General features: G+C 52.6%; 1 protein-coding gene across 2 annotated transcripts in view; it reads left to right on the forward strand.

Annotated features, from left to right (window-relative positions):
• The first annotated feature begins 6,184 nt into the window (after positions 1–6,184).
• The window catches only part of LOC143425119 (uncharacterized), a 134,886-nt gene continuing 118,424 nt past the window's right edge, over positions 6,185–22,646 (forward strand). The window contains exon 1 of one of the 2 annotated variants that reach the window (XM_076897637.1): positions 6,185–6,291. The gene's annotated coding sequence lies outside the window, so the exon portion shown is untranslated. The remainder of the gene's footprint in view (positions 6,292–22,646) is intronic. The other variant, XM_076897638.1, reaches the window with a different exon arrangement.

Below are 22,646 nucleotides of genomic sequence, written 5' to 3' on the forward strand. Positions count from 1 at the left end.
CCCAGGACCTGGCAAACCCGCAGCTGGTAATGAGACTCTCGCACGGCACCGTGCGCGTTGCTGACCGTTTTGTTTGCTGGTACCCGGCTTATCTGCGCGATTAGATAGGCGCGTCGCCTGGAATTTTAACGATGTGTGCCCTGATACCGTTCCAAACGGATAGCGAGGGTGTTCGCGTCTTGAGCATATTGCATGGTGATCCTTCAAGGGTACATTTTTCAGGAATTTTTTCGTGGGCTACACTTGACGATTCTTTACTGTAAGATGACTGGTTTCTTGAATATAGCTTCTTTTAACTCTTGACAGATTTGCAGTTAGATGTCGCAAGTGTAGCGTGCTCAAGAGACACGAGATATCCAACGATGGAAAAAATCGTGGGAAGTCGTAAGACGAGAATTGCGAAACCTCTCCCACGCGGATTTTCCGAATTCCATATGCGAAAAACGCATTCGCGATGGTTGAATAAAAAAAAAAAAAAAAACAGTTGCCAGCGCCCACGGGTAACGATTCCCGCGAGCATGCGCGATTCTCTATTCCGTGGGGCGCGCGGCGGCGTCGCGGAACAGGAGGAAAAATTATCCGGTCGCGGGATTTACAGCTCGCCTAGCGAATAATAGAGACGTCGATCGAGGGGACGTCGGCCGATCGCGCGGCGCCTACGGACGAAACCGCGACAATGGCGCGCCTCGAGAGTGCCCACGGTATGCAAATTGAAAACGCGCGGCCGGATAAGTTGGCCGCGTCGATACGCGGGGTGCGCGCGCGATCGAGCCGCCCCGGCTAGCCCAGCCCCGGCGTCCGCGCGCAATACGCGCGCGTCACTTTAAAAGTTAAGGATCAATCAGTCGTGGCCCATTGTTTCGCGCCATTGTGCGACGGCCGCCGACTTGTTTATGATCCCGAAACGATAGCGCGCGGAGGAACGATAATAATAATAGACGGGCGCCGCGCGCCGGGGTGGAGGCGCAACAATAAAACGTGGCCCGATCGCTCGAATAGGCGACTCCGCGCGACGGACGAGTTCGAAGCCGAGGCGAGTCTGGCGGCGGCGAATGGTTCGCGAAAAAAAAAGAGGGGGAAGAAAAGCGAAAAAAACGGGGGAAAAAAATTGAAAAAGAAAGAAAAAAAAATATAGAGCGTAGGGGGGGGCGAGCGGCAGCGTGAAATATCCTTCCGCGCGAAATTAGAATTTCGACGAACGACGACGCGCGGGAAAATACGGGGTACCTGCCCGGGCTTTTGTCCTGCGCGCTCTGTCGTTGTAAAACATATTCGAATTTTTCGTCCCCGCTTCCGGGTTGCTACGGCTTTTTTCCTTCGTTTTCACGGCGATGTTTTTCGACTCGCGGACCGTTGCAGTTTCGGTGGGTAGTTTCGAGTGTGGGATTTAGAAGGTATTAGGTTGACAGATGTATGGAGCGCGCGGCTATTGTTTTTCTTTTCCTCTTCCGGCTCAACGATCTTTTTCGTTCGTAGCTAGCAAAGTTTCGAGATCGTGGAAATATCGAAGATGTAATCACTGGACAGCAGAAACTCACTTTTTTCTATGAATTCAAAGACGCGAAAGGGGTTGAAAGAAATTGCACTATCGCCAATTAGAAACGATTTCCTCGAATATCCTAATTGGTACGAGAAAAGTACACGTAAAACGATGCACAAGTGCCCCCAAAACAAGCGCGCCTAGACGATTTAATCATTTCAGACGCTGGCGAGATAATTCGTTCGCGCTACTATTTACCGCGTTAATTATTAAAAGTGCATTACACGTCGGTGTCTCGTCGCGCAGCCGCATCTGACGGCCGCGCGTCCCCCAGAATAAGTAGATCGCAATTAATGAAGTAATTAATCATGGGATAATTGAACGAATTAAAGCCGGATAAACGAGTCGCGCACACTTGTACAGCGCGCACCCTCGCCCCGGCGTAATTTCAATCGCGCTCCTTCTTTGTTTACCCGGGAACAAAACCGGCGACGGGTGAAAAATGGGCGCGAATCGGGCGACACGTGATTGGTCGTTAATCCGCGGATCGTGTGTTTCGATAATTGCGGTGGCCGGGTGATTCGCCTGGTGAAACAGCCGCGGCTGTATCCTTGCGAGGCGAGGCTCGCGCTAATATCGAGGAACACGGCTGCTCAAAGATAGAATGTACAGTATCAATATTGACGGAGAAAAAAGTGAATTTCGTACACTCTCTGTAACATTTCGAAACCAGGGACTCTTTGGCTTCTAAATTAGCGGGTCAAGATCGATACGCTCGAGAAGGGGAGCATATAGCAACAAACGGAGGCTCCAATTTGAGCTTTTAGCACCTGACCGTGAATAGCAACAAACGTTCAGCGTCCGTCCATTAGGATGTTCTTAAACGTATCACGAGATAGCGAGCAAACAGACCGTGAATCGAGCCAAACGAGCGGCTGCGAAACTCGAACAAAGTCGAGTACCAAATATAATTAATACGAACCTGGAGATGAATCGAGTCACTGTTCGACGGAGCCGGAATGGCTTCTCATTCCCCCGTCGCTTCGTTTCCTACGGCGTTCCCCCCTCTCGCTTTGCCTCGAGGATGACGCGACGATGACGAGAGTCATTAGCCCTCCAGCAGCTTTCAATTAATCGCGCGTACCGATCGCGAGCCTCGATTAACCGATTACCACCGTCGAGTAAAATAAAAAGTCTGAACGCGGAGAGGTTAATTGGATGCTCGGCCGTCTTCGTTCGACGTGCGCGAAAACGGAACCCCGAGCCGTGTCGCTGGAACGACGTGTACACTCGCGTCACGCGGTAAAGACCAGCCGGAATTGGTAATTAAAATTGGAATTTAATGAGTTCCCACGACTAGCAGGCGAAGAGGTCCCCGTTTCATCGACGAGATCCGTTCAGGACGCTGGCTCGAGCTGTTCCCATAAAAATAAATCACAACACAACTGGTAACAACCACGACTCACACGAATTGTTCTAAAGCAGAAGACCAACGATAGAAAAAAAGAAACGGAAGATAGAGGAAAGTCTAACCGTTAAACAGAGCGACCGTTTCATCCCCCTTTAAGGGTTGCGCGTCTCGCGAGTGCGCTACCGTATTTCCGGAGCACGCGGCCCAGCTGTTTATGCGCGTGATCCGCGTTTTTCCTGGTCCACTGGTGTACCAACCGGACTTTGACGTATCAGCTAAAGCGAACCCGGTCTCTGGACGAATATAAATAGAAGCGTGTGCCGCTAGCCACGCGGCCACGGCCCGTTCCAGCCGTACTCTCGAGGAATCACCACCTAGTTCCTATTCTGGACGCGCGTCAGCGACAGTTTCGCGTGGACACGCGCGTCTTGAATTCGCGAACGGGTTCCCGCGACCGATTCCACCTGAATCGAGCCGCTGTTCGCGCGCATACTTTGGATACTCACGCCCCTGGGTACGCGACCGGGATCGAGGCACTAAAAGTTCGCGCACGAGAAGCGGGAGGTATCGGAACGCTGTCGCAACGAGCTCGCGGTATGTCGAGGGTATTCGTTTTCGGAAAAACACTTGTCGAGCGGAGTACGCTGGCAAAAAGGGGGACTGCTTAGCAATTGGATTAAGTGGAAGGCTGATCGACGCCGGCGTTCCACGAAACGCGCGTTCATTGCCGATGGAAGAATGCTGTTCCGCTGAGGGACTGCGCCGGCTGATTTGTATGGGGATATACGTGAATCGCGCGCTCTCGATGGTGTTTATAAATGGAACTCGTTGCTGGTTGTCTCCAGCGGATTTTATTCGATCGAGGCGAGATACGGGTTCCTCGTTAAATTGAAAGGCGGAACGTGGGATGTTTAGCATAGGCGAGGACACCCTTCTACTTGGATCGAATAGGTACTAATATCGTTAGCGGTGGTTAGTCGAACGGATCGAGGATGGATCATTGTAGCCTAGAACCGGAGAATTATAAAGCGAGGGGTTCCGATCGATGGCTAAACAGGATGCGCGTGTGCGTCTGTGCTAGATCGAATTAAGGTCGGGTTTTAAGTCGAACTACAATTATACCGGCCGTCTGCTCGAATAAGTTGGGCAGAGGTAAACGAGAAATGAAAAACCGCTGGGTAATTAGAAATCACGAGTAGAAAGGAGGCAACGGGGGACTGGGTTCCGTCATCAACGATAATTAGGCGAGGCGGTGGCGGAATCCGTGGTTTCGAACGCGTACCGGTAAAAGGTGCGATACGTATCAAGAGATATCTGGAACGAAATATGGCGGGCACGCGGAGAAGGGCACCCAGTGGTTGGCCAGCGATAAGTGACGTTACGCGGCCGATGGGTGGGGCAAAGAGGCTGAAAGTAATAAAAATAAGTAATTACTCGGAGTAATCGGCCACCACTCCGGATTCCCGGGTATCCCGTGGTCGTTCAATTAGCTGAAAGTGTTCTTTCAGTTCCACGGTTACCGCGGCAACCATTATTCGGGGACCTTTAGGAATTCGTGGCCCCAAACAAGCCCGCGGACCGCGATTCGTAACCGAGTTCTTTCTTCAGCGCGACGGCGGACCCGCAGCCCCCATTTTACCATCCAAGCAGCATCGCGCGAGCGACTAAGCAACCTGGTAGCCCGGTGGTGCCCTTCGGGACGACGTAAACGCGTTACGGATCGCGGGTACGTAAAAAAAAAGACTGCTCGATAAGGTTGACCAACGACGGTCCGAGCGGACGAATCGTCCTCCGGTCGTCGTCGTGGAACACGGACACACTGAGAACCGAGATCCGAGAGGGGTCGCACGGGGGGGAGGCAGAAAGGCGGAGCGTAATAAAAATAAGTAATTACTGCGAGTAATCCTCCCCCTCTGCCGCTCCGGCCTCCTCATCTTGCCGCCACCCCTCTCGTTCTCCACGAGAGTCGTTCAATTAACGGGAATACTGTTGTCTTCCCTCACTACGTTTTCCCCCCTTCCATTGCCCCCTCCGTCGGCCGGAACCCCATCCCACGCCCAGCGTCCGCGAAACCCGCGAAATGTTTCACTCGCAAAGTCGCGTGGAGTGCGGGACTGCGCTCGTTGCGGGTCGTGGTAGGGCGAAAGAGGGGAGATATCGATGCCCCTCCTTCACTCACGCCCCTGACGTCCATCCATCCTTCCCCCACCGTTCTACACTCGCTCGCCGTGCATCGTTCTCCATCCCTCCCGCGCTTCTCAAACCCTCCTGGACCCCGCCGCACCGCAACCCCTATCCCCGTAGGGACCGCACCGCGGCGCCAGCACCGCACCCCACGATCCGCACCGCGGGTCCACGCTTGCACCCTATTCGCTCGTGCACCCCGAGCGCTCACTCTGACCCGCAGCACGATCCGACCTGGGGTGGGGGAACGCTCCGTAGCTCCACTCGCTCGTCCGCCGTTGTGCCGTGCGGTTCGCGTCGTGGCTAGTACGTGTTCTGCGTGTCGCGCGGTGTGCTCTCGCGTCCGAACTCCGATCTTACGCGCACCACCCGGTCCACGCTGTACACGCTTGACAGGCCGACACTGTCCCATGCGACCCTGTCGATAGTTGCACGCGAGATCCCTCCAGCGTTTCCGGCTGCGTATCGACCGATATTTCACTCGCGACACGTCGCGTCCTACTGCTACGCGGTGTGTGCTCCGTTTCCGCTTGCTCCTGCTGAGGAACGACCGGGGGATCGGAGGAGGACTGTGTTTCCTGCGGCCACACGTTGCTGTTGTCCTTCGAGCTAGCCAGTCGGATGATCAGGGGGACGCTGCGATTCCTCGGACACGGGAGTGGTAGTCCTCTGATCGAGGTGGCTGTTGGTGGACCCAAGAGACCCAAGGTGGTCGTCGCGTTTCGAGAGTCGTCAGGTGCGGGATTCGCGATACGAAGCCCAGCTTAAGATCAATAGTGGAGCGTGGAAGACGTGAGGCCTTCGAACGAATGCTCGGTGCCGTAGAGTTACACGGAGCCTTCGATGGTGAGGGGGCATCTTCGTTGGAACAACCGGCAGGTTGAGAGGGACCTGGTGGACCGGTGCGTTGACACCTGTCCGTGACTCCATCGGACCGGTTGTAGCTCGCTGTTCTCTCATGCGTCGCCTACTACCCCGTTCGCAGCGTGTCTCCGTGAACCGTCGGTTCAACGTGGATCAAGCATCGCGATCGTAATCGAACGAGGGGAAGAGGTCATCGTGTCGTTTAGACTAGTGCGCGATCAGCTTCTCGACGGGGCCGACGATTGTGCAGAAAGTGTATTTGTTTTTGTTGTCTGTTCGGCGGGCAACGTCCGCGGCTCGAGGGGATATTACCGTCGACCAGGAACACAGCCTACGCATGCCGTGGATCGAGGTAAGAGACGCGCCTTTACCACGGACAATTTCGAACCGCGTGACCTTCGTAGCGCACGATTTATCTGCCCTAATCCACGGTCGCGTTATCGCGCGGCCGTTATCTGTCGGAAGAAAAATCGATACGATAGATCGCAGATAACAGCTCGACAGCCCTCGTAGCTGTTTAATAAATTGGAGTGGAGTGCCCCCCCCTAGCTCCGTTCGAGAAGCGAGACTCGTTGGGTGGTCGTTTCCTCGCGCGCAGCGGGTCCCTTCGACAAGTGTGTTCACGCTCGGTCCCACGAACGCGGTGGTCCCCTGTCCCATATACGCCTGGTGCGATTCTAACGATCGGTAGCGTCGCGAGGTCCTCGCGCAGTGGAACGGAATTTTGCCAATGGTCGCGAGGGTATCGTGCCAACTGGTGGGCACGGGAAGACTGAGAGAAGAAATTTCCGTGTAAGGTCTCGAGGCTGGGGCACGCAGGCGCGTCCGTCGCCACGTGGTCGAATGCTGATCCGCGCTAGCCGAGGTGTTAGCCTTTTTCGAAAATCGAAACGGGGATCAGCGGTGGACCAGGGAGGGTGGTAGCAGCGGCGGTGGCGATCTAGCTCGTCGCGGGGGAGGGTGTGCACACGCTTGGCAAAACAAGTAGTTAGTTACGTGAGCGCTGGCAGGCCGCCAAACGAGCCTCGAACTTTGAAATTGCGTTCGAGGCTTTCTTTCGCCGCGGCGATTATATGCGCGTCGGAGGATAGGACGGCGTGTAAGCGACGAGGAGGAACGAAGGGCTCGCTCGCGGGACAGAGATGCGAGACGTGAATGAAAGGAAGAAGGGAAGCTTATATTGCGCGCGGCGCACCGACGGGGGGTTGTCCTACCCCAAAGTTCGCCCTTGTTTTCGCCCTCTCTCTCTTTCGCGCGCTGGTCCGTCTTCTTTTCTGTAATTCACGCGGCTATCGCCGGTGTATCTCCTTTCTGGCGCGGCCAATTAGTTTGCCGCCGCTATCGCGGCTGCTGCCAGCCAGATAGCATCGGCTAAAATGTAATTGGCTCCTTATCGAGCGTGGCGAGCTTACGATTTCTGGGCTGGCCAGCGGGTTCGACCTCTCCGGGCGCCACACACGGAGCGCGGATTACGATTCGATCGACTCGTCGACGTTTTTTTCCCCCCCGCTGGATCGCTTCACTTTGCACTTGCTAAGAGTGCTCGGAAAGCTGGTATCGGAGCGGAATCGCGAAAATCCGCGCGTTGCCTTCTCTCCTCGTCGCTGAATCTTCCAGATTGCCTCTGTAACGTTCTCGGAAGTCGAAAAGTACCAGCGAGTGGGGATATGCTTGCAAACGCTCAGAATCGCTCAATTAACATCGCTCTAAAAGTGACACGTACCACGTAAATTGAAATCTGTTACGATAGAGACTGGTAGTGTCTAGAAAAATGGTAGCAGGTACGGTGCAAAGAGTCAGTATTCAAAAAGTTACAAGTTTCGACTATTTCCGTCGCGTCCCCGTCCTCGAGATGCACTCTATCCGCGGTATAAATTACTCGAACGTGGACGCGATGCGGCTACAAAGTGTTTTCCGGGCTGTAATATCGGGCCGGGTGTTATTTTCGTTTGCCAGCTTGTAGCTGCGTTGTTTCGCGACGGAGGCCGCAATCGAATTTAGGGCAGATCGTCTATCTTGGACCAGGGCCTGATCCTCGTTACGCTCAGACTCGCTGGATTGACCGAATACTATCAATTCGACACGGCGGCAGGATCCGCTCTCGGTTGTGGACGCAAACAGAAGGCGAACAGTTCTCGCGTAATTATCAACGATTCATCTTCGTGAACCTTGCTCCCGTGTCGTCGTTAATTTCGGAAAAATCTCCGCATCGGACACCGTAACCGGACCAAGGAACAGGTACGCGCAGTTTGGAAATTAGGGGCATAAATTGAATCACTCTCGCCAGCCCAGTTTAAAAGTAGCGAATAAAATTTATTAGCCCATCCAGATTCAACCCTTATGAATACCATTAGCATAAATTTCAAATCCAGTTCTATTATAGCGAAAGTATCTCCCCCTCTGTATCGTCGCTGATAAATTCAATTAACCAAATGTCCATACGATCATTGTTCCCCTCCCAGCGGTGGCAGGTACTCAAGTACAAGTAACTTGAAAAACCCGGTCGAACGCAGAGCGTTGGGCAGGAACCGGTCGGTGGCTCGGGAAAGGGGTGTGCGACCCGCGCGAAAAAACAACTTTTTCGGTGATACGTTTCCGTCCGTTCAAGGCAGGAACGAGCGTGAACGCGCAAAAACTCGAGACTGCCGACTCATTGTTCGCCCGTGGCGCGGCGTTCGTTAATTGGAAAGTTTGACACCTGAATGAGATCGTAAAAATGTGCGGGACGCGAGCGCGCGCGCGTCGTCCACCGTGGGGTGGAAAAAAAGGCGCGAAAATAGCGGTCGAATGGACACGGACTGGAAGACAGCGGAAAGGAGGAGAGACTGGCCGGGGTCGTAAAATAATAAATTTGGTCCTTGACCACCCTGAAACCCATAACCAGCCTCTACAACCTGTCGAACCGTCGGCCCAGATACTCTCGAAGCGTGAATAGCACCGTGGTACCTGCCGCGGCCTCGAAACGAGGGTGCCATTGTCCTCGAGCGGATCCCTCCACGCTTTCCTTTCGTCCTAGGTGCGTTTCGTGCCACGGCTGTTTACTTTCGGCCGGGATCCCGTGTTTTCCGCGGCGCGGGTAATCGTTATCGAGGAAACTGTCGAACTTGTCGCACGGATCGGTTATTTATGGGACACCAGAGGACCCAGATCCGTCGGGTTTATCGCCGCGAAAAGAATGTCGGAGGACGAAAACGGCGCTCGAAATTCGCGCGTACGTAATTTATTGGATTCGAATCCGCCGTTCGGCGCAGGGGTGCGGTGGGGGACGATACGATTACGGGGCGCATCTGTCGCGTATTAGGACGAGCTCGCGTCAAATGAAATTCAACAAAGGATCCAATTAAGTCCAATTAGAAACGTATCGCGCGACGCGGAACAGCTGTCACGCGAGATAAGCCGCAGCCTAGCGCCTGTTGTCGGATTAGTCTCGATTATCACGCGACTCGATAACACGTGAAAAGTCCGCTGCTGTTATTAAAACGCATCGCCGTTGGAATTTTTTCCCCTCCCGCTGGTAGGCGAAGGAACGCGATAAACGTCCGTTTAGCTGTCTCTTAACCCCTTCGACCGGGAAGCACGTTGTCCCGCGGCCATTAACGTATACGAAAGGCGTACACGTAAAACGCGTAAGCCTCCAGACGTTGATTGATATACGAAAGACTCCGTTAATGTATGCACACGTAGGTCCAGTAGCGTAGGACGTTCGTCGCGTTATTAAATCGTCGCAGTAAACTCGAAACGAGCGCAATCGCGCGGCTGAAAGAGTCGCGATCACGCGATGATCGGTTGGTAACGATCTTGACGATTTTCCGTCCGAGCACGTCGCGGTGAAAAGGTTAAACGTTGAATTTCCACGGGTCGTCGCGTCTACCAGACGCTAAACATTAACCTCTCGCGAGGTTTAATTCCTAACCCCGCGATTTTTCTCCTGGAACCAGGCATACTTTCGCTCGATCGAGTCTCGCGAAGCCGCGTTTCACCGGACTCTTACTTATTATCCCGGATGGCGCTGTTTCTGCTTGCCCCCCTCTCTCTCTCTCTCTCTCCCTTTTCCACCGATCGTGCATAGGCTAGAGCAGACGTCTTGTCGTACGAAAGTGGCAGTTTGCAATTAAACGACGATGTTATCGTAAAGGACCTGTAGGTCGGCTGAATGTACATGGCAGCGAATTAAAATGTAAATACTTGATTAAAGTTAATCCCGGCCAGGTGAATAAACCTGCTGTGGCGAAAGACAGAGAGACGAGAGGGGAAGAAGGGGGATACGAAGACGGAGAGAGAGAGAAAGGGAGAAAGGATGGGGTTGGACCGCGAGGGTTACGGAGACTGGAGTGAAAGGACGACGAGGACCAAGAACAGCGACGACGAGAGAGGAACGGCGGGTCAGGAGGACGGGGAGGAGGAGTGAAAAGCGCGAGAGAGCCGTCGGTCCTAAGGGGTGGTTTTTATTGCCGGTTTTTATTAGCTGAGTAGGTGTACTCCATTCTGCCTCCTACCCCTTTCCACGCCGCCCCTCTCTCTCTCTCTCGTCGTACCCCTCCTGCTCGTGTCTATAACCTGGCATCCCCCCTCCCTCTACAATCTTGTGTCCCCTCCGCGTGGAAGCAGCCTGCGTGCTTTGGGGGTGCGAGATGCGAGGGGCGAAGGGTTGATTAAAACTAACGTTGCGCCAAGAATTACCCCGTGAGATTGAAAATTAAATTAATATACAAAACCCCCTTGGCCACCGCCGGGGCTAATTAGTTATATGATAGTGATTAAAAGTTAAGTGTGTATCTTAAATGGAAAAAAGGTCGAGGACGCCTTCGGGGTGAGGGGACGGGCGCGGCGCGCGGCGGGGTAATCGATCGGCTTTTGTGATATTGAAATTGGGTTTCGGTGGAATTGGATGATGTTTGTAACAGTTGAGAACTCTGTCTGGTTTATGTTCTTCCCTCGGTCGTTCCGTAGCGCGGAGTAATTCTCCGCGTACGAGCGGCAACTTGTTTTTATTGTTTCTAACCTCGGGGGTTGGTGTATCCGCGCCCGATCCATCGCCAACGGAGTCGTGGCGGCGACCGTTTCGCCGTTGTCCGCCTGAATTTTTACATCTCCAACGGGGGGGACTCGATTAATTACGCCGGCGCTATGAATATAAAAATGTTTGGAGAGGGAATTGAAATTAAGAAACTCCGCGATTCAAGAAGTAAATCAGTGACTCCCGGGATAATCTTTCTCCCCCGCTGCAGCTCGCGGATTTAAATCGCATCTCGCGATGCAATACACTTTGGTAACTCCGTTTCGCCAGGCTCTTATTTGCAATGGTGATTCGCCTCGAAATTTAGCTCGTCGCGAAACCTGAACGTTCGACATTCTCGTTGCTGCTCGCGTCAAAAATCGCCCCCGATACGCCCTCGAAATATCGCGGGAGCGCCGCGAGAGGAACGTCCCGGCGAGCGATGATAAAACGCGCGGTGTAATTAGAAGAATGGCCGAAGTGTTCGTAAATTTTCGTTACCGCGACAAAGAGAGCCCCGGTGGAACGGGCCGCGAAATGGTTTCGCGGAACGGCGGTATGCAACCGGTCGAATAGTTTTCTCGAGGTATTTTCAATACATGATTCGTTAATATTAAGCCAATTGAATGTTTCACGAAGGAATGAGTGATAAATGAAATTCCTCGGCGGATTTAATAAGGGTTAATGAAAAATATATTCAGCATGAAGCGAGAGGAGGTTCGCGGCGGCGCGCGAGAGGGATGGAGAGAGATAGAGTCGAGGACGGGGACGGGGGATGTTTCTTCTTAACGAAATTAATCAAGGCGATAGAATAAATTGTTGCACTCGCGGAAAAGTTGAAAGTTTCCTTCTCCCGGGGTAGGAGTTCCCCATCGAATGTATTTTATTAGATGATAATAACTTTTTTTTAGCGAGCAAGTCGCGAGCTATAAAAATACTCGAATTAAAATTTATATTATTACTCGTAGCGGGATTATTTATGCGGGAATATCGCGAGCTACGCGAAGTAAATTTCAAGTATACGCGTGCCAATTAGGAAACGCTGCGAACTGTTGTCCGTGCATCTGCACGCGTTACCGGTGAGTATTTATTGCGCCCAGCGACTGTTAAAACATTTCTATAGTCGGCGCAGCCAAGGAGATGCGTTAATAATTTTTTTGAGAAAGCTCGCCTCGCGCTGGAAATGTCGGCGCGCAAAGACACGCCGTTCGGTTCTTAACGTTCCAATTATCCGCCGATATTTCCCCTTTCGAGAACCGTCCCGACGGTCCCTCGAAATCCACGCCTGCGTCCGTACGTTCGTCCGTTCATTTCGATAATTAAAACGAAATTCCGCTCTCGGATACAGATTTAACGAATCGAACTTACGACGGGCGCAAATGAATTGCTTCGTTTAGCGCGACTCGCCGACCGTGACAAAATATAATTTCCAATCCGCGAGCACGCGTCAAGATAGAACGGAGGTATAGAGTTCGATTCGACAGGAATTTGTCAGGAGAAACGAAGGGAACGGTCGGGGAGAAAGAGGGAGAGGGAGAGAGAGTCGAATGGAAGAGAAAAAAAAATATAATGGAACCTTTTAATCGCGTTAAGTGCGATTCGAACAAATAATCGAGCCAGTATTTCGCGTTCGAAGTTTCATTATTTTTAATGAATATCCATTATTTTTAATGAATCGTCCAGGGGAGACGTTCACGGTACGCGTCGATCCGACGACAGCTTTTGGAGAACGCTAAAGCCGTTGGTGGAGGACGATAACGGACGATGTCTGTGTCTCTGATATTTATATAGAATATTCGATCTAATAACGTTTATCTATCGCGTTTCCACGCGATAAATCTTCGATAAATATTCCCTGTAATCTAATTGCCCCGCAGTCGTTCCCATCCTGTTTTTCTTCAATTTCAACGTCGATAAAGAGCCGAGGGAAGAAGGCGGGGGAAATCTAAGGAAACGGCAAGGGAGTAAACAATACATAAAGTACGAGCAGACGAAGAAAAAGTAATCGTACATAAAAGCATGACGTAAAGAAACGTTTCGGTACGTGCAATAATTAATGTTTACCCAAGTTTCCTCTTAAAAGCTACTTAATTTCGAACCGTGAAAGGTTTCCGCGGTGGCTGTTGCATCAACGATGAAACAACTTTTCCCCCTATCGGGTAGAGCGCGAAGACAGAGAACGTTTTACTCGTTTTTCGTTTTTTTTTTTTTTTTACCCCTGGAAAACCTTAAACCCTTTCACGGAGTTAGTTTCGCTCACTCGCATAGTTGTATCCTTTGCCTGGCGGGTTACGCAACCGTGGCCAAGGCTGGACGAATGAAAATCTCGCTTTGAAATAAGATATCCGGGAGGACGCGGTGGATACGTGTATCGAGCCGGGGTGGTCGGGTGCCGGATGGGGTGGCGCCCACCCCACCTCGGTTACCCGAACGCGTTTTCAATCTCATAAAGCCGCGGCACCCGCCCGTCGATTATTCCCGTTCGATAGTTGGTAGAAATTTTTAAGTATATTAGGAACACACTGGCAGCCGTGGCTGAATTATTCGAATGCTTTCAAGAAATTGCAGGATGCATTAGCTTACATTACGCCGCTTCCATTACATTATGAATATTACTCTGCTGTATATTGATGAGGAGAGCGGATCCGGCGAGGCGGGCCGCGCGCCTCGTCGGGGGGGCTTTTATTATTTCTTGCGTTTCAGACGCGCCATTTACGAATTACCACGTTAATAGGGGGGGCGACGCGAGATTTATCGGGACGCGATAGGCTCGCGGGAACGGCGCGTGTCGCGTCGCTTCCAATTAGTTCGAAAAGCGAACGAAAGGAGTGCCAGGGTAAATACATATATGTATAAGGAGGCTACCGTAAACTACTCTTAATTCTTTCGCTGGTTGTACAACGGTTATCAAGATGCGCGTTGCACTTCGAAACGCTGTCCGCGCCTCGCAGAAGCTGCTCGTCGATGGGACGCGAACGGAACGCGTCCAATTTAAACGATACTCTGTTCGAGAGACACACCAAGGGGCGTTTTCGAGATAATTTTTAGGTCGCGCGTTTCGCGACCTATATAATAATTGAATAAATCCCGACGCGAAACGAAACCCCCGGCATTTGCCGCGTACAAAATGCGAGGGAGGATCGTTTCGAGACGGGCCCACCCGCCTGTCCCGATTTAGTAGGCAATTTTAAAACAAGCGCGCATACATCGCCGGGATTCTCCGCGCGCGTTACTCTTTCAGACTTGTCCCGAGCACACCAACACCCGGTCTCGCCGTCTCTCTGTCCGACGACGCCTCTCGCCTCCCTTTTCTCCGGGACGCCTTGGAGCATTAGCTCGAATACATCCATGAATATTATCCCGTACTTTGGCGAGGGCCGAGAAGGGTGTCTGGAGACGTGGGGCAAGGGGATGGGGGCGAACGAGGGGTCGGACGGTATATAAGGTATAAGGTAGTCCATTAGCGTTAATATTATAAACGTTAGCTGCCCTCTGGCCATCCCCGTAACATACTCACGCGCGCCTGCGCTCCCTCTTCGTCCGCGTGTCCGCCTCGCTCTCTCCGATGCTCTCGCTGCCACCCTCTGCATTCCTCACCCTCTGCCACCCTACCTCCACCCGGTTTCGACGACCGTTCCCTCGTACCTTCCATCTCCTCCACCCCTGCCTCCTCGTCTCTCCACCCCTCTCTTTCTCATTCATTTTCTCGGTTGTTTCGCGTCCGTCTCTCTCCCCCTTGCGCTTGCGTCAGCTTTCAGTCCCTCGTTCACCGGCTCGTTCCCTCTCTAACCAGAGGCTAAAGCCTGTCCGGGTCTCTCTCGTCTTTACGCTCATCGTCGTACAAACAACACACGCTAATATACCTCTCGAGTGCGTGAGCAGAGAGAAATGGAGGGAGAGAGAGAGAGAGGAACGAAGGGAGGACAGAGAGAGAACGTGTACACCACCTACCAATGCTCTTCGTACACGACGAACCTCTTACTTAGGTGTTCTGTTACCGTACTTTATCCCGGAGCCACGGTCTACAGGGTGACCGGATTGAGACTCGACACCAACGGCCGCCCTGCTCGTTGCGACAGGTGGCCTGCTGCTCCAGAACGGGAGAGCCGGCCTCCTCGATCGGGATCGTCGCCGCCCGGACAACGCGACGCGCATTTCCGATCCCGTCCGTCGACTTCTACGGGGCTGGCTGCCCGCGGAGGCTAACGCGCCCCTCCTCGCGGTTGACACGGCGATCTTTTTCTACGCTCCCAGCGAGCAGCCTTCCACGAACCGGCGGAGTGACTTGTTAGGGGAAACTGTTTGCGTTGTTGGAAGAGATCCGACGGGACCCGAGCGGCGATGGTTGTTACGTGGTCGCCGTCAATTTGCATATTAATGGGAATCTTTATTGCTGCCTTCTGGAAGATTAGGACGAGGCCTCCGTGTGTACAACCCCTGTCTGCGGTGAACGATTTTTCTCGCGAGCTTCTGTTCCAGACGCGAGGGTTGGTTTTTGGTAAAACCAGCTGACTCGATCGATCGTGAAACGATAGGTGTATTTACACATCGCAAGCATTTTTTGCTTAACGTTACTCTCCTCGAAATCTTGCGTGGGATCTGGCGTTTCCACGGACCCAAAACCCGTACCGAATTCCCGCGACGCGACGTTAACCAAACAGCGAGCAACCGTAGCCCAGTTGCGAAGGAAAAATGGCACACCCCGTGACCATCATCTCGCGACAAGAATGCTAAAGAGCTTTCAGGCTGGCCGGTCCGGCAGCCGGAAGAAGGTCGACTAATAAGAACGTGTTGGCTTTTAGACGTTTCCCCGGGGTTGGAGAATGGCCGTGGCCGGGAGAAAAGTCGGCGTTGTCCAGCGGCTAAGAGCGGAGGAGCGTAATCCGGCGTTGTAACCGTGCTCGGTGGCCGCGTCTGCGATTGTTGTTTATTATTATGTATACTAATGGAGCGCTAAGGGGCAGAGGCTGCTCCCGGGCCACTCCGATTCGAGAGGCTTTCGCTAATTCACCGTAGCTCCGCCGCGGCCTCTCTCACCCTACTAACGATGGATCATAGCGCGAAATGGTGGTACGTATGTACGGAGTTTGCCTCGCCGCGGATGCTTTTCGAGGTATAAGCAGAGATTATCCGCGGATGCAACGCGCCCGTTGATGCCCTCTTAACGCGTCCACCCCCTCGTCCTCCGTCTATGCGCCCTCGTAGGAGCGTTGTCCTTTCCCTTCTACTTATTCCAGGAATCGACCGTCCGGGCTCTCGGTTATTCCCCGACGAATCGCGAACCGTTTCGGGGCCAGAGCGTTCGGTACGAAAAGTTGCCCGGGCCGAAGGACGTCGAAAAGTTAATTCGCTCGCAACTTTTCTCATGAAATTTCCGAAGTTCCGTTCATTTACATCAGCGCGTTGCTAGCCTCGGTTACATCGATTCGTTTTCATCGACGGATCAACCCCTCGCCCCTCTGTCTGCCGTCGGACGATTATACGAGGCGCCAGTTAATGTATGGGGAAACATTCGAGGAACTGTTTCGGCGTTTAGATACGAGGAAATAGATACGTGCAAAAGGCGCGTTCGATTTGCTCTTGTTTTACGGACACAACTCTCGTGTACGAGGGTGAATTCTCGAGTGTAAAACTGTCGCGGTTCGTTAGAACTCGCTGTCTTTCGCGTCTCTGGGACGCGAACGATTTTCAAAAATTTCTTCCTACGTCGAGCAACGATATCTTACGAGATCATAATAGGGACTGGTTCCCCTGAAAGGCCATTGTTGCAAATTGAGCGGCACGTACAACCCCCGCGCGTGTGTTTCGCTCGCTCGATGCTCCGAGTCAATTTCGAAAGTGGTTCTCGCACGGCAGCCAGCGTCGCGTATAAATACTGAAGAAAGCTCGATTGGCGTATCCACGTTAACGCGAGAGGAATCGTCGAGGGTTTTACATCGGGGGTAGAGAATCCAACGTCGTTTCTTATCGGACGCGATACACTCGAACCGTCGTCGTAGTTGGGCTTGTTCGAGATCGCGCTATCCGAGCCACTCTCGATCCCCTTTCGCTCGGGACCAGTCTCGCCGTGGCATCGGGGAGGAAAGCGAAAAAGCGGATTGAAACGCGGCGAAGAACAAGACGGGCGTACGCGCGACGCCGCTACGAGCAATAACGTTAATTGCTGTAATTTCGATTGCCACGGATTCGCCGGGCACTCCGGCCATTTTACCGATTTCACGGGAATTGAAGTACCGGAGGGTGGCTGCCGCCGGCCGTAGGAACGCTGGGCTGCCCCTCTTTTTTTGTATCAATCGTGGCGGAGCAAGCTCGGCTCGAGCGAGCTCCCTGTTACACGAACGATACGAATCCTTTCCTCTTTTTTCATTCATTTATCCGTTGCGAGAAATATCGGTTGCGAATTAGAGTGCGAAAGATTTGTAGATCAGTTTAGAGAACAAAAGATACCTTCGTTTGCAATCGTTTCCACGCTCTGTATACATACATATATCTGAACAATTGGAACATCGAATCGCTATTAACAGATATTAACCATCCGCTTGAAGTTCAACATTGGAGACGAAATCAAGATGAAACATTAGGAAACGAAAGCAAAACCGCGAAACGTCCTGAGACGAGTGTGTCAGCGGATCGATAAACCCCCGGCGACCTTGCAACCCCCTGGCAAGAAGTTGCACGAAAACCACGCGTCATCCTCAACCATGGGATCGTTCCACTTTTGAGAAGCATCGATGCCCCCTCCTTTAACCCTTCTCTCCCGCAAAACGAATCGCCTCGCTGTTCGTCAAGGGACATCTTAAGGAGAGAGTGAGAAAAAGAGAAAAAGAAGCAGAAAATAGTATCGAATAGGGTCGATTCGTAATTTATATCGATCCCAGGCACCGTCGCGGACATGTCCAGGCAAGGCTCCGGTTATTTATCGCCCGACGAGCGAAACGGTTTTTGCCCGATGCTCCGGTTCGATTTCCCGGTGACGTCTGGCCGCGCTCAGAGAACCCCTGGCCGCGCGTAGAATCCTAAGATCTCCTCTGACGTCTGCTTAATTAATTACCATCCGCGGTTTTAATTAGCTGGGGCTTCTACCTTCTCTCGTTCTCTCCCGGCCGTTCCCTCGCCGTGGAAAACCATGTGGCCGCCAGCTCTCGTTGCCTCGTCCTCCGTCTGTCTGTGGGCACGTATCCGTGTCTGCTGCTGCGCGCGTGTGCGCGCGCGTCCTCACGCTCGCACACCAGCATCGTCGCGGACCAACCGTGACGTGTCCACACCTTCCACGCGCGCACCAGGTGCCAGCGGACACTCTTGTCCTTCGCCAGCGCATAAGTGCGTAACCTGGGACGCGTTCCATCGTCGGTGGTTGATAAGACGACCCGATAGGGGTTGTAAATGGAAAGCGGGACCGGTCCTGCGGAGTTCGTAGGGTCGAATTTTCGATCCGAGATACCGTTCGTCGACGGATGACGCGGTTTATCGTTCGAACGGAGGATCGTTATTTGCGCCATGGTCGGGGTAAACGTGGAAACGACCGAATCGGGTGTTTAAAATTACGATCAGGAGGGACTGCGACGCGCGAGTGTGTAAATCTCGAAGGAATTCAGGTAGAATAGTCTCAGCTTTCCGTGTACAGGCATGTTATGACAGGAATTTCGCATGACGGATTTAATTGCGCTCGAATATGAATACTTTGCGCGGAATTATTCGAAGTTCCCGAACGTGGAACTATTGTCCGTTCTGCTGGATGCCGTTATTAAATTGTACTTAACTGTACCGCGTCGCTTCTCGTCGGATTGTTAATCGTCGTCGAGGGTGTTACGATTTTCGCCAATGCGATCTTTACAATCAACGCCCCTTCGATTCATCTCCGCGATATTTCACGAACGTACCACGAGATCGCAGCTAGACGACTAAGGGTCGGCAAACTCGCGGAGGTCCGCCAAAAACAACCGACCCTTGGTCACCGCGGATCGATCAAATCGAGCGTGGCGGCGGTAGCGGCGGAAACGGTAACAGCCAGGCTCATTTACCGAAAAAGGCGAGCGAAAGAAGCGAAACGGTGCCCCAGGAGAGCTCTCCCGAGTATCACCGCGCGAAGGAGGCAAGAAACCTTGGCGAGCAAAGGAGGGAGTGAAAGGAGGGGGTGGAAGGGCAGGGGTGAGCGAGAGGGGCGGCCCCGGGCGGTGGAAAGGGTGGCCCTGCAACAATACAAAGACAATGTGTTTGTTGCTGATTAGCAGAAGGACGAGGTGAGGTTTTTACGAGAGTTCGAGGTATACGGCTCGCCAATAGGGGACGGGTGGTAGAGCGGGCCCGAGAGAGGAGGGGACGCAGTCGTTTACAGCCGAAGAGAATCGGGGCCCGTGGCTTAAATGACCCCTCTCTGTTAGGCCGCCACCCGCGGCTTCCCCACCTGTGTCAAGATTTACGGCAATTCGCTTTTTGCCCCCTTTAAGAGCTTTCGTATTATCTTACTGCCTCCGTTGCGCTGCTTCCTCCGCGGAGCAAATGTACCGCGCGTTCCATCCTTGCCCATCGCTGCGTCCCGTGCTCGTACCTCGTTGCTTCGATTCTCGATTCCTCTCCGTGTCCGACCCACTCTCTCTCTCTTTCTCTTTCTCTCTCTCTCTTCCTGCCCGTTTTTCTCCTCTTGTTTCCTCCCGGCGTGTACACGAAGCCGTCCGGTCATCCTCCGTTCTCCGTTCCACCCCTCGGACTCCGATCGCGCTTTCTCGCTCTTTCTCTCCTCTCCCTTTCTCGTCTACTCGATACGGACGAGTATATTTGCTCAGGTAAGAAGCGGCGGATACAGGTGTAACGCAGACGCGGATACAAACGAACACCTGAGTCCGTGTAATTATTTCGGGATGGACCTGGGTGTTTAGAGCCACTCTTGCCCCTCCGTCCCTCCTGGCAGTCGCGTTCGTAATTATGTCTGATTCGATTGGGTCGCGCGTCTCCGTTGAAGAGGGTCTTTTCTCGCGTTCTTGAAAATTCGTGTCGCCAAAGTCATTTCTGGAGCTCTGTATGGTTGGACTTTTTCTTTATCAATTGTCCGCGCTCGAATGTTTAATTGCCATTGCGGTTCCTTCGGGTTTGCGTAAATGGTTCGAGTGTAAGCACCGCGTTATCGTCCGGCTGGCGTAAATCGTATTATTCTAATACCGTTATTACGCTCCCAATCTACAGGTACCCGACCGTGGTTTCTTTCTCTCTTGCTCCCTTTTCTCCTTGCTCCTCACCTCGATTCGATTCGCTCGCGGGCCCCTTCCCCTTTTTACGCGCCTCTGCCCGTCTCCTTCGGCTCTGTCTCCATCACTTTTAACCTTGAACTCCCTCGTTACCGTATCACGCTTCAGAGCGCACGGTTTCAAGAAGTTTTAGAGATCCTCCGGGAATCCCATTATGAATCCCGCGCGGAGCCGAAGCCACCTCGTACAAACGTACGACGATGATGAAACGAGAAGAGGGAGAGAGTGAGAGAGAGAGAGAGAGAGAGAGAAAGAGATCGTCCAATCAGTTCGTTCCGGACGTTCGATTCCTCGGGCCGTCGAGCGTGCTCGAAGGCTGTGATCGCATCGTTTAAGAATGTTGCGTACAGCGACCGTGTTTGAACGGAAGAAATAATGTTTGACTCGCGGTTCAATTAGCGGTTCTGTTATACACGGATGATATATTATTATTGTCGGACGCAGTTTTTCGAATGCCTTCCTTGTGAAACGGAGGGAATCTTTTCATACCACGGCGGTAATGGCTTCTTCCTCAAGCTTGGTAGTTCAATTCTCCTTTAGATCTGAAATAACGTTAGAAATTTCATTAAAAAACTTGCACAATCCATTTATATTATAAAAGTCTAAAGATATCGAGGTGTGTCCATCGATATATTTAAAAAATTTCATAACTCGACCAGCCATTACACCAAGATACTCGAATTGAAATGGATCGATTTCTCTTACAACCGAGCTGAATAAAAATCTCGTTCAGAATAGTAATCCTGTAGCCGATTCCAGGATCGACGTCGCGCGATACAATGCACGAAGGACGCGTCGAGACGGCGTCGCCTGCGGGGTGCGGGGAAAAATTTAATTAGCAAAAGCCCGAAAATTAATTGCGCCCGGCGTCTTATTGTGCTCTGGCCCCGTGCCTCGAAGCGTTACCAAGGACCCGCGAGCGCCTATATACACCGGGAATGTAATATTCACAACAGCCTATATTCGAGCCGGCAGAGTCAGCCTGGCCAACCCCTACACCGCCCACCCCCGTCCAGCCATCCAGACTCGCCTCCATCGTACCTGCTACGTCTGCCCAGCCTCGCAGTTCACCGCGCTAGGGCCAACGTGCCTTGCTAGAGCACACCAGACGATAAGTACCGATGGTTGTATGTGCTCGTTCGTTGTATTTGTCGCGATGCTGACTCGTGTCATCGCGTGCACTGTCTCGACGATCAATGCTGAGAGACGACGATTGTTCGAGACATTGTACCTCGAGTAGACGAAGATTAAGGATAACGAAATTGGGTTTGAAGCTTGGTCCTCGAGGAAGGCAACTTCGAGCAGCGAGAATTATTTAGTTTAATTTTTCTGAAGAACTTTACACTTGATCGATCTGCGATCACCCTCTACACTCTCCACGAGTCGCGCACCCCCGTGTCAGGGAGGCTACGATGGCCGTTGCAGCCGTGGAAGGCCGCACGTGGAACGATATTGCGATATAGCGCAAGAATCGTGACGATTCCATCATCAGCGCAATTCGTCGTCGACGTCCCCGGTCGCTATGGCTGCGCCGCGTTTCCGTGTCGATCGTAGGCTCTGTAATGGCGCGGCGACCGGGGCCTGAGGGGCGCGATACGACGTTATTAATTGCGCCACAATGCCAGCCGCGTGCAGGCACATGGGGGGAACGGCTACCCCTGCTCTGTGCCCGTCGATCGGCCAGCCACGGCGGAAATTTCATTAAGTGGATTCTTATAGACGCGGTTTTCAGATTAACAGTATGATATGTGCGCCAACCACCACCGCCAACCCCTGGTCCCCTCTGTCCAGAAGAGATATTAGATCGGGGACTTGCTGTGCCTAGGCGATTCCCTCTCTTCCTCTCTCTTCCTCTCTTTCTCTGTCCGTGCCACTAAGGAGTTGCTCGCCTGTTTGTAGAACGGCTGGCCTGGCTGGTTGACCGCACGCAGAGCCTACTGCACACCCCTAGCCTGCTATCTGCTTCCATAAACCTTGTAATATCTGCAGACTGCTCTATGGTGGTTTCTGTATCAGGCATCTTAGGAGTTGAGAGACCAATCGTTCTCCGTGTTCCAAGATGGACTCGCGCGGGGCTGGTTTCAGAGCTCCCTGTTGGGTGACGAGCGAAATGTTAGGTCATCCTGAATGTTTCTGTAGCCCCGTTCTCTGCGGTTCGTTCTTTCTTTGTTCTAAGATCAACTCGCGTAAGATGGAATTCGTGTCAATTACTGTAAAGGTCAGTTGAAGGTTATAGAAAATTGTACCGTAGACGGTTAAGTCGTTGGCAGCAAAATCATCCTCAGCCTTTTAAAGAATGCTAGAGCGTCGTTAAATGAGTCTCTTATAATAAAGTACAATAGGATTGCTCGCTATTTTGACAAGTGGTACGTATGAAACGACCTGTACGAATGACCAATCCTCGGGTACGCGTTTCAGAGCCATAACCGAGGGTCGTGTATAACCCATCGCGGTGGGAAAAATCGCCGC

Source organism: Xylocopa sonorina, chromosome 7, assembly GCF_050948175.1.
Source record: "Xylocopa sonorina isolate GNS202 chromosome 7, iyXylSono1_principal, whole genome shotgun sequence".
Lineage (NCBI taxonomy): Eukaryota > Metazoa > Arthropoda > Insecta > Hymenoptera > Apidae > Xylocopa > Xylocopa sonorina.